At 35.1% G+C, this 10416-nt stretch overlaps 1 pseudogene; it reads left to right on the top strand.

The window, feature by feature from the left end:
• Positions 1-7344: 7344 nt before the first annotated feature.
• LOC149683422 (uncharacterized) lies at positions 7345-8288 on the top strand (annotated as a pseudogene).
• The last annotated feature ends 2128 nt before the right edge of the window (positions 8289-10416 follow it).

Genomic DNA, 10416 nt, shown 5'->3' with positions numbered 1-10416 from the left:
TGAAAAAATTTAAAAGCCAACAATAGCAAAAAGGACAAGAAAGAAAGGAATATTTAATAAATATAATTCGCGACTACTCGGAGGTTTGGGACAAGTCCAATATTAATTATCGAGATAGGGACTTGCAAAATTTAAAATGGGAAGCGATAGTCAGAGAAATTAAATTGACAGGTAATTAATATTATATTAAATGATACCGTCGTTATTAGTCCCGCCGCCATTTTGTATGTTCACCTTCTCGGCTTCTCGCAAGAGTACCCAAAAGCTAGCTAACTTGAAGCGCCTATGTGAACGATAGGCCTCGAGTAGAGAACAAGCTTACGCCGAAACCCATTTTCTGCGCGAGATACGACATCATACTTCGGAACCTATTTTCCGCTTCAGATAGAGAACCTCTTTCTTGTGTAAACGAGCCTTAAAAATCCTGCTGTGGCGTAACGAGAACATAGTAGTTACAGGTCAATCCAGATGAACGTTGAATAATTAGTTTTTCATTTTAGCACATGTATTTGCTTATCAATAAATAGCAATAGTTCCATATTGAAGAACATTAGTAGGTAGATAGTCCTCGTCACGAAACTGAGAAAATATTTTTGGGTATCTAACTTGTTCAACATTAATATTCGGTATGATAACCCCAGTAGCATTTCCTATCCGTTTTGTGGACGGCGTATTGTCGGTACAGGCGGATAGTTGCCCAAATCGGTTAATTGACCGTAAACATCTTCAGACCATCTTAAGTTGGATATCCGACTCAAAAACGACGTGGAATCCCCAGCAGCAAAAAAACAGTTGGGCCGACAACAAATCTAATCAATCGGCCCGATAGAGTTATCAGACTGTCAGTCCAAAACACTTCATCTCCAATCCATTGAGTAGTCGACGAGAGCTCGGATAGGAATCCAGCACGCTTGAAGTAGACTCAAAACTAACTTGTCTACCGACAGAATTGGATTACTATCACTAAACCGACTCAAAAGTAAATAATCGAGAAACAGTTAGAAAAAGAGATGCACGTCACTGAAACGACTGGATATATTTCCTCCTTGATATTTATGGGGATTGGGTAACGCATCACTACGCTGATTTGAAACCTATTCGATGTCAAAAGGGGTAGACAACACTCAAAAGGTTGATAAACTGCCGTCTCTGCGCATTTTCATGATTAAAAAGGACTATAGCGCGGGCACCTAAGAGCGATACGGAAGGCAAAATTTTACAGTCGTGTCTTTTACGCTTATTTATATCGAAATGGTCTCTTATTCTTTATGTATTAACTTTGAGAGGATAAACCAGATTATATTAAATATTAAATTATTATTATATATTTTCTTCATTAATTATTCACATCACTACGCATTACAACGTTTCAAAGAAGACGAATTGAACATTTGTGAAACCCTTTTCTAAAGTTGACGTTTGAAGTGAGGCGTATGGAAATTGTTTCACATTACGGAAATCAGTGGTATAAATGGGTCTTGGATTACAGCATAGAGTTGGAACAGCGCTGTTGCGTCAACCTTAGAGGAAAAACCGCCATATCATGTTTCTCAAAACCATACCCAGAGGCAAAAACCAATCGAGTCGCGCCGACAACATATCTGTTCAATCGGCCCAGTGGAGGTATCGGACTTTCAGTCCATAATAATTCATGTCCAAGCCATTGAGTGGCCAATGTGCACTTCTATAAGAATAACGCGGCCTTCAACCCAACTAAAAATTAACTTGTCGAGTTACAATCGGAATATTGTACTAGAGTCACTGAACCAACAGTTGGAAAAAGATATGCTCGTTACTAAACCGACTAGTTAGTTTTGAGTGGGGTTAGTAACACAAATCCAGTATTCCGACTGTTTCTCGACAAGTTACTTTTAAGTCGGCTTGAAGGTTGCATTATTCTTATCTGAGTGCACCTTGACCACTCAACGGCTCGGAAATGAAACATTGTGGACCGACAATTTGATTACTCTTTCGAGCCGATTGATCAGATTTTTTGTCGATTAGTATTGGCTACTGGGGAAACAGAGGGAATCAACGTTTCCTTTGGCAGGCCGAATGCGGTGTATAATCTATGAATTCTTCCACGCTAAATCATGCCTTTAGACTGTCGTAAAGACCATGCAAAAATCCATTTGAAATCTTTACAGTTTAAATAAAGGTTTCATAAACGTTTTAGGTCTATTATAACTCCAAAATAATGTCGACTGCTGAATAATAAGTCAATCGTAAAATATATCAAATTAACTTGATTTCATACAGACCTTGGTCTCGTTTACGTATTCCGTACGACAAATGGAAATACATGTTTGAGCACACAAACAGATTTGGCTGACTACTGAAATTATCGTCTTTCCTTAATAATTTATTAAAATGAATTTAGATTTTGAAGAAAGTTCAGATGCTCCGTATTGGATATATATAAATTTAAAAGTATTCTGAAACTTGCCTTTGGTGTATTTTTTAGTTCAGGAATGGGTAAGCCACCAAAAAGAAAAAGAAATTATTTTGGAAGCACATTCTAGAAATAGCGATTTTTAAACATTGGTCATGTAATAGAGTCCCACAATACCAATTGTAATTTGCGGTGCAAATTTGCTAGTTTTTAGAGCCGTCGCCTCCGTTTAAAGTTTTAATGGGAAATGTTTTAGGTGAACGCTGGCTCGTCGATCCCTATCAGCTGCCTTAGGGCCTCTCTTCTATTCTACTTGTCACTAGTTCCCTGGTTGATTCTACAGTTATAGAATTTTTCGAATTAAAAATGCTCCTTTTCCGCCAATTTCTCTCCGGAAATATGTAGTAAATTTTTAATATGCCATAAGTAACACTGATTCTCACTAAACGGAATTTATTGAGGCTGACTACTTCTTTTGAAATGCTTATTTTCAGAGAAATAATCTCATCGCGACGCCATTAAGTTTCGGAAATTTAATAAGGATTAGAAAAGATCGACAAAACTGGACTGCAACAGTGCCTCTCACGTATGACTGTGTCAGAATTTTATCGAGGAAAACCATGACGTTCAATACCGAACCAATCGGTGCCTTTGACGATTTAAACATTATTTCGAAAGAAGTAAGAATATACATTCCCAATTTATGCCAACATTCACTACTTGAACAATATATTCAAGGCAAATTTGATTTGTCCCGTATCAGTAAACATTTAGATTTTCCACGTGGATTTGTATAATAGAAATGTATTATATTTCTCTCTCACAGATTTGGTTTGGGCTGGTTTGCGTACTTGCCGTTTTAGTGACGACTGACGTCATTCAGATGTGGGTGAAGGGAAATCAAAATTCAGTGATGTTTGTCGCCTCTCAAAAACTCGTTCTATATTTTGGAGCAATTTTAGGAAAAGGTAATAACCGTATCTGTAAGAGTGCGTAAATCCTTACGACCGACAATATTTTAAAATAGGACGACATTATTCCAATAATTATTAGTGAAAGCGTATTTTTAAAATTGAATATCGTATATTAGTGTTTTGACACGGCTTTAGCCATTACGAATTGCTATTTGTTAAATCGCCCAAAATTATAAAAACTATAAAAATGGCTTGAACATCAAGTTGAAATAAACCACGATCGCTGTTTTAAATAAATCAGAAAAAAAACTTGTCCACGATTTGTCTTGTATTGTACAGCTTTGATCATGGGAAGAACCGTAGGGTAGGGGATTGAATAAAGGCGAAATAATGAAAACATGGTATAAGGCTTAATACGTTTCTCACAATAGCACCTTCTACAGCAAAATATTTTGAAATAAAATTCATTATCTTCGAATATTTAAAAAGTTAATTGTTTTGCCTTTTTTCTTAGACTTATATTGATTGGACCTCCATATATGAACTTTTTTTGAATTATTGTTCAAAATCACTTACATTTAAGGATTTCAAAAATGGAATAATCAATTAATGAAATCGAAATAGGCAAAAAAATCGAAGTCACGAATATACGCACAGCCATAGGAGTTCTGCACATGAGAACAAAATATAGTTGCAACATAGTTTTTGTCCATTCAGGGTACAATATAACTTCGTCACCAGCGATTCGCTTTAGCAATGGGTCCTTTCTCTTGATAATGGTTGTTTTCGTCAACTTGTTCAGCGGAGTTTTGAAAGCCAGTTACTCATCTCAGAAAAGAAAAAACTTAAACAGTGCCTGGGATTTGTTGAAAGTACCCCACGTCCAAGTAATTTATTTCCCTGGAGTTATGGAAGAACTTTGCAAATCGGTGATAATTTTTAATGCTTTAATTTAAAATCTAATTTGACTCAATAAAATTCCTTTGGATTCAGACTGACAAGGAATTGAGAATTATCTGCAATTTAAAAAAGAACGCCGAAAAGACAATGAAGAGAAATCATGTTGTAGTTGGCGGTTTAACCAGGCTGGAGTATTTTGTGGAGATTGAGAGAATGAATCGATCTCAGCTTTATCTCAGTTCGTATAGGTACATGTGCAAGCCTAGAATGCTCGCTGTAAATGAAAGATGGAATCCGGAAGCTGTCAAGTTCATCAATCGAAGGTTTTTTATTGTTCATTCACACCATATTACCACTTCGAGAGTGGTTTCACTTTCATTACAAAAAAAATGCCATGAAGATATTTCTTGACTATCCGTGCTTGGAAACAATTTTTCGATTGCACATAAAATGACTATTCTTTAAATATACAATTTTCTACGTCGTTTATTTAATTAAATAGTAATCAATTTATGTTGCAGATTGCGAACTTTCGTAGAAACCGGACAAGAAGCACCATATCAACGCCACCTAGAAAGAAAATGGCCTGAACATTCAAAGACCGAAAACGAAGTACACGCAATTACCTTAAATGACTTAAAAATGAAGTTTGCATTATGGGCGGCAATGCTTGGAGTTACGTCATTCGTCTTAACCCTTGAGATAATGTCAAAGATAAAAGACTTCTAACGATTGAGCGTAAATAGAATGAAACAATCATAACTAAGCAGATATGTAAGGGTTCATACGTTTAGTTATCTGAAAGCAGGCGCTTGCTCTTTTCTTTGTTTCGTTTCACGAAACCTAACCTTCATTTACAACAAAATAAAAAGGTAATATTCTCCTCATATTAAAACAACCTTGTCTACGTATTCACACTCTTGTTAAACATTCTATTTTATTGAACACAAAGCGTGACTCATGTAACTCTCAGTAAATGTGTAGCTTATACTCCATGAAATTTTAATTTGGTGCACTAATTAATGTAAAATATGATTATTTATATGGAAAGAAATCGAATATTATAAATAAAATATTATAAGTGTAGTAATGTAGATAAATTGTATTTGTGCATTAAATATAACGAAGTATTTCTGGTGCATTAAATATAACGAAGTATTTCTGGTGCATTAAATGTAAATAATATATAGGTAAATAATATATAGGTGTACTAAATGTGATCAAATATTATAGATGTGCTAAATGTAATCAAATAATATATAGATGTACTAAATGTAATCAAATAATATATAGATGTACTAAATGTAATCAAATAATATATAGATGTACTAAATGTGATCAAATAATATATAGATGTACTAAATGTAACCAAAAAATATAGATTTACTGAATATATTTGTTCCAATGAAATAAATATTACGTTATTAACGTGAAAATGGAACTATGTAATGTAGAAAAATAGCTCCATTTAACAGATTTAAGAGGTAATGGGACCAATTAGGGGTAAGTCTTTTGCTTTATACACGATATTGCACCACCAAATTTTTCTCTCCATGTAAGCGTCCATCTCGGTTTTACGTGCCATTGCTTCGGATATGTAGGTAATGTCAGACAATTTGTAAATTTGTTGATTTCGCATAACCTTGGTCAAAACTGTTTATCCAAAGTTAGAAACTAGCGCCATCTCTAGTGCTTCCGAACAGTAGCGGCATCTTCTTGCACAAGTATTAATATAAATGTAAGTCGTATTAATATAAATGTAAGTCGTCTACATATATGTGTATGAAAATTTCAACTTATGGGCTAATTCATTTTGACAGTCATGTTCCTGAGATTATAGACGGAAGGGAGTAAGATTTTTCAATTATTTTAGTTATTTTGTTTCTCTTGTTAGAATGACAGATCGTTATTACTGAGCTAAACTTATTTCCCCCATTACTCTAGCCATTAAGGGATTTGATATGACAAATTTAGTGCCTCAGAATAAGGGTGTTATATTTCCAATTACCGGCTACTGTAATTCATTGGAAAACATTCCTAAATTAACTCTAAATGACATCAATAATCACTATAAATTAAGAAGCTCGAGTATTGTTATTTTTATCTCACAAACTAATACCTACGATATAGGCATTGCGAAAACAAACGAAAATTTTTCTCTAAATCGATTGTCGCCTGATTTTTAAGAAAATGCCTACTGGCTGTTGTGTACCCTTATGCAAACAAAGGAATGTTCGCAATGAAAGAGCAGAAAAAGTATGTAATGCTTCAATTTTTGACTATAGACTAATATTCAAAAGAAGGCACCTCGGAGCCATGATGGGGCCGCAGCGGACTAGGTCAGAGGAGATTATAACCTACAGCCTGCAATCCCCTATGACCCCAGAGGTAAATCCAGTTGCTCATAAATTTTTTACAAATTTTACAGGTATCTTTTCATGCTTTTCCCAACAACATTGCTCTTAAAATACAATGGCTAATCCAAATTAAGCGTGATGAAGGAAAATATTTTAAAGTATCAAAACATACAAAAGTTTGCTCGTTACATTTTTTAGCCACCGATTATTATCCTGCTTGTCCCACCAGCAACAAAAGGTTAAGGGAAAACAGTGTCCCTTCAGTTTTTCAATGGTCAGTTCTTGCACCAACTCGAAAACCACCTACTGATAGAACCTTGATGTCCACAAAAACCAAAAAATGCCAAGTTCACCACGAAGAAAACAATATTTCAAAGAAGGAAGACCAAATCAGTGTAGCAGTTCAAACTGAAAGCCCAATTGTTATAGAGAGATGTACTCAAGCTGATAATGATCAAGTCAAAACTCTTGAAAACAAAGTTGCGGCACTAATCAGCGACGCGACTCAAGAAAAAGAAAAAAATTCAGCGTTAAAAATCCAAACTCTTAAATTAACTGCTTATATTAAAGAACTAGAATTACAGTTGAAATCCACCACAGAAAGTTTAAAAAGTAAACGAGAAGAAATTTCAAAATTGCAAGAATTGAATATTGAAAAGGTACGAGAACTTGAACTGTTGAAGATGAAGTATGAGACATTCCAACAAAAAAGCATACCATCTATTCAAAATATAAAAAATTGTGATAAAAGCATCAAGTTTTATACTGGTCTCGAAAATTATGGCGCGAAGACGAAAAATCGTTGGGGAAAAAAATGGGACGTCCTCGAAAGCTTAAATCATTGGATGATTTTTTTCTCGTCATGATGCGGTTAAGATTGGGATTATTTGAATATGATCTTGCGCAGCGTTTCCAAATCAGTGAAAGTACCGTTTGTCGTATCATTATAACTTGGATAAACTTTATGTATGTTCAATTGGGTCAACTCGCAATCTGGGCACCTCGAGATGAAATAGACGCTAATATGCCCCAAGCTTTCAAAGAGAAATATCCATCCACTAGGATAATTATAGACGCGACAGAAATCAAATGTGAAAGACCAAGCTCATTTGTATTGCAGTCTGGAACATACTCGCACTACAAGTCTACTAATACGTATAAAGGGTTATTGGGTATCGCTCCAGATGGAACATTGACTTTTGTTTCGTCTTTGTACTCTGGCAGTATATCAGACAAAGAACTTACTGATAGATGTGGCTTACTCAAGAAACCTTTCGATAATAATGACCAGATAATGGCGGACAAGGGATTCACAATCGTTGACCTTCTTCCAGAGAGTGTGTATTTAAATATTCCTCCATTTCTGACTGATAAACGCTTCTCTACAAGTGATATACTAGAAACTCGGAAAATAGCTTCCTTAAGAATCCACGTGGAAAGAAAAATTTGTCGAATAAGAAATTTCCATATTTTTGATTGTCCTTCCTCTTTCTCTTGGCCCAGTTGTCAACCAAATATGGACTGTTACCGCTCTGCTCACCAATTTCCAATCTCCAATTTTAAAAAGCGATAACGACACTACTGAAATTGATGAATTAGAAATATCATTGCGCGTGGATCCTATTAATTTAAGGGATGATGTCGAGGCTCAGATGGTTCTAAGTCCAGAAGATTAATGAACTAATTGAACACGAAACAGTAAATATTCATAAGTTAAATATTTTAATATTTTATGAAAGATATCAATATGTAAAATAAATAATAACTTAAATATATTATTGAAATATTTTGAATTAAAATAATCTTATCACTCAAAACAAAGTATCACATTTTCTTACAGCAAAATAATTACACAGGAAAATAAATCAATCAGACACAAAGGTCCAAAAACTTTGTTGTGTTAGTTTAGGTGTGAGCCAACCATGGAAGCATTTCTTTAAAATAGAACCCGTCAAGATCGATCACAGTTTTTTTCCACAACTCTTCCGAAAACCTAATTCTTTGAATTATAAGCCCCTTACCAAAATAAACGACGAAATCGCACCAACTAAGACCAGTTACTCCAAGTTGTCCCATTACCTGGTGATAGTACAGATGGTTCCTTTTATGTTCAGGTTTACCATCAATTAACTCCATGTAAAATGAACCATCTATCAAGGCAACATCAGGGGTTTCCAGCCTAAATTTGTAACTTGATTTGATTTCTACAAGCCCGAAATTTTGTTCTTCCTTCGGATCATAACAACCCCTGTCTGGTGATGCTCCCAGCCATGGGTTTATTTGGCTTATAACCAAACCACTCGTAAAGATGACTACCTTATGACCTAGTGCATTTAACACACCTTCATATTTTTTGGCAGCTATAGGTTCACTTTTAATTCCATAACGAACAGCTGGTATATTGTCAATTTGTTTGGGTCGTATAAGGCTTTCTAACGCGGATTCAGACCAAGCTGCCGTTCGAAGTAGAACGCGTCCAAATTTTGACGCAGTCAGTCGCGTTTTTTTCTTTTCTGCCCACGTTGAGCTTAGTACTTGCGCCCGGCTATTTTGTTCTATTTCTCGCGCTTCACTGACCGAAACTAGATTTTCCTATATTTGAGCTCCAACTGTTTGAACCAAACTAAAATACTGGCTAACAAGAAATAATATTTACCCGAAAAATAATATCCTGGTCCATTGGTAATGGAAAATAACACGCACTGGTCTCAAAACTACGTAGAGCACTCAAATTTGGGTAGACCATACCGCTGGCGGGTTTTCTAACCGTAAACTCTCTCTGATAAACTTGCAAGTTGTGAATTACCTCACATCCACTCTCAATGAATGCCATTTGATGATGAATTGTAGATTCAATAGAGAATCTCCCAAGTTTCGTTTCAACCCATGGCTCTGCTGAATGTTTGGTTCTGTCCAAGATATTGCCAAATACCTTGTTGCCATTCCGTTTTAGTGTAGTAGCGAGTTCACTAACAGCTTCAGCGTACATAACTTCATCTCTTGGGAATTTTCGGGGATCGTAAAGTTTAGAAGTCATGTTTCGTTTAGATAAACTTTCTTTGGTAGATTCAAAATTTATATCAAATTCCCAATAACATCCCCCCGGGGTCTATTCCACATCTGAGGCAGGTCAGTGCAAGCTAACTCGGGTGGAGGTTCTTTGTAATTTTTCTCTTGCAGCAAACAAATTAGTTTCAGTACCGCTATATAATGATTACAAAACTGACCAGCACCTATCGGGCACTCGCAATTTGAATCCAAAATAGAGGTATTTTTTGTTGAAAAAGCAATGGCAACATTGTACGGAGCGTGTGTCTTTTTGTTGCTTTTGTAACATTTTGCCTTAACAAAACAAGTGGCGGCGGTCCTGGAATTTATTGTCAAGTACTTTAAATATCAACATTATTATATTTATAACAGTTTTCGAGGTGTGATTTACCTTTTATAAGAAACTAAAATACTTGACGGATCAACATATTGTTCTTTAAGAAAGTTTTCACTGCGCTCTAAATGTCTTACACTCGAGCTTCTTAATTTATTGTGATTATTGATGTTATTTAGAGTTAATTTAGGAATGTTTTCCAATGAATTACAGTAGCCGGTAATTGGAAATATAACACCCTTATTCTGAGGCACTAAATTTGTCATATCAAATCCCTTAATGGCTAGAGTAATGGGGGAAATAAGTTTAGCTCAGTAATAACGATCTGTCATTCTAACAAGAGAAACAAAATAACTAAAATAATTGAAAAATCTTACTCTTGTCTGTAGTTTTTCATCAGATTATCAGTTTAAGATTGTTTGTTTTCGATTGATATAAAATGTAAAAATAAAAATATCCAAATTTCCAATG

This window comes from Phalangium opilio, unplaced genomic scaffold (assembly GCF_054372755.1).
Source record: "Phalangium opilio isolate 3A_F unplaced genomic scaffold, DU_Popi_V2 ptg000037l_1, whole genome shotgun sequence".
NCBI lineage: Eukaryota > Metazoa > Arthropoda > Arachnida > Opiliones > Phalangiidae > Phalangium > Phalangium opilio.
Note: the sequence above shows the minus strand (reverse complement) of the source record. Positions and strands in the feature narration are given on the sequence as shown.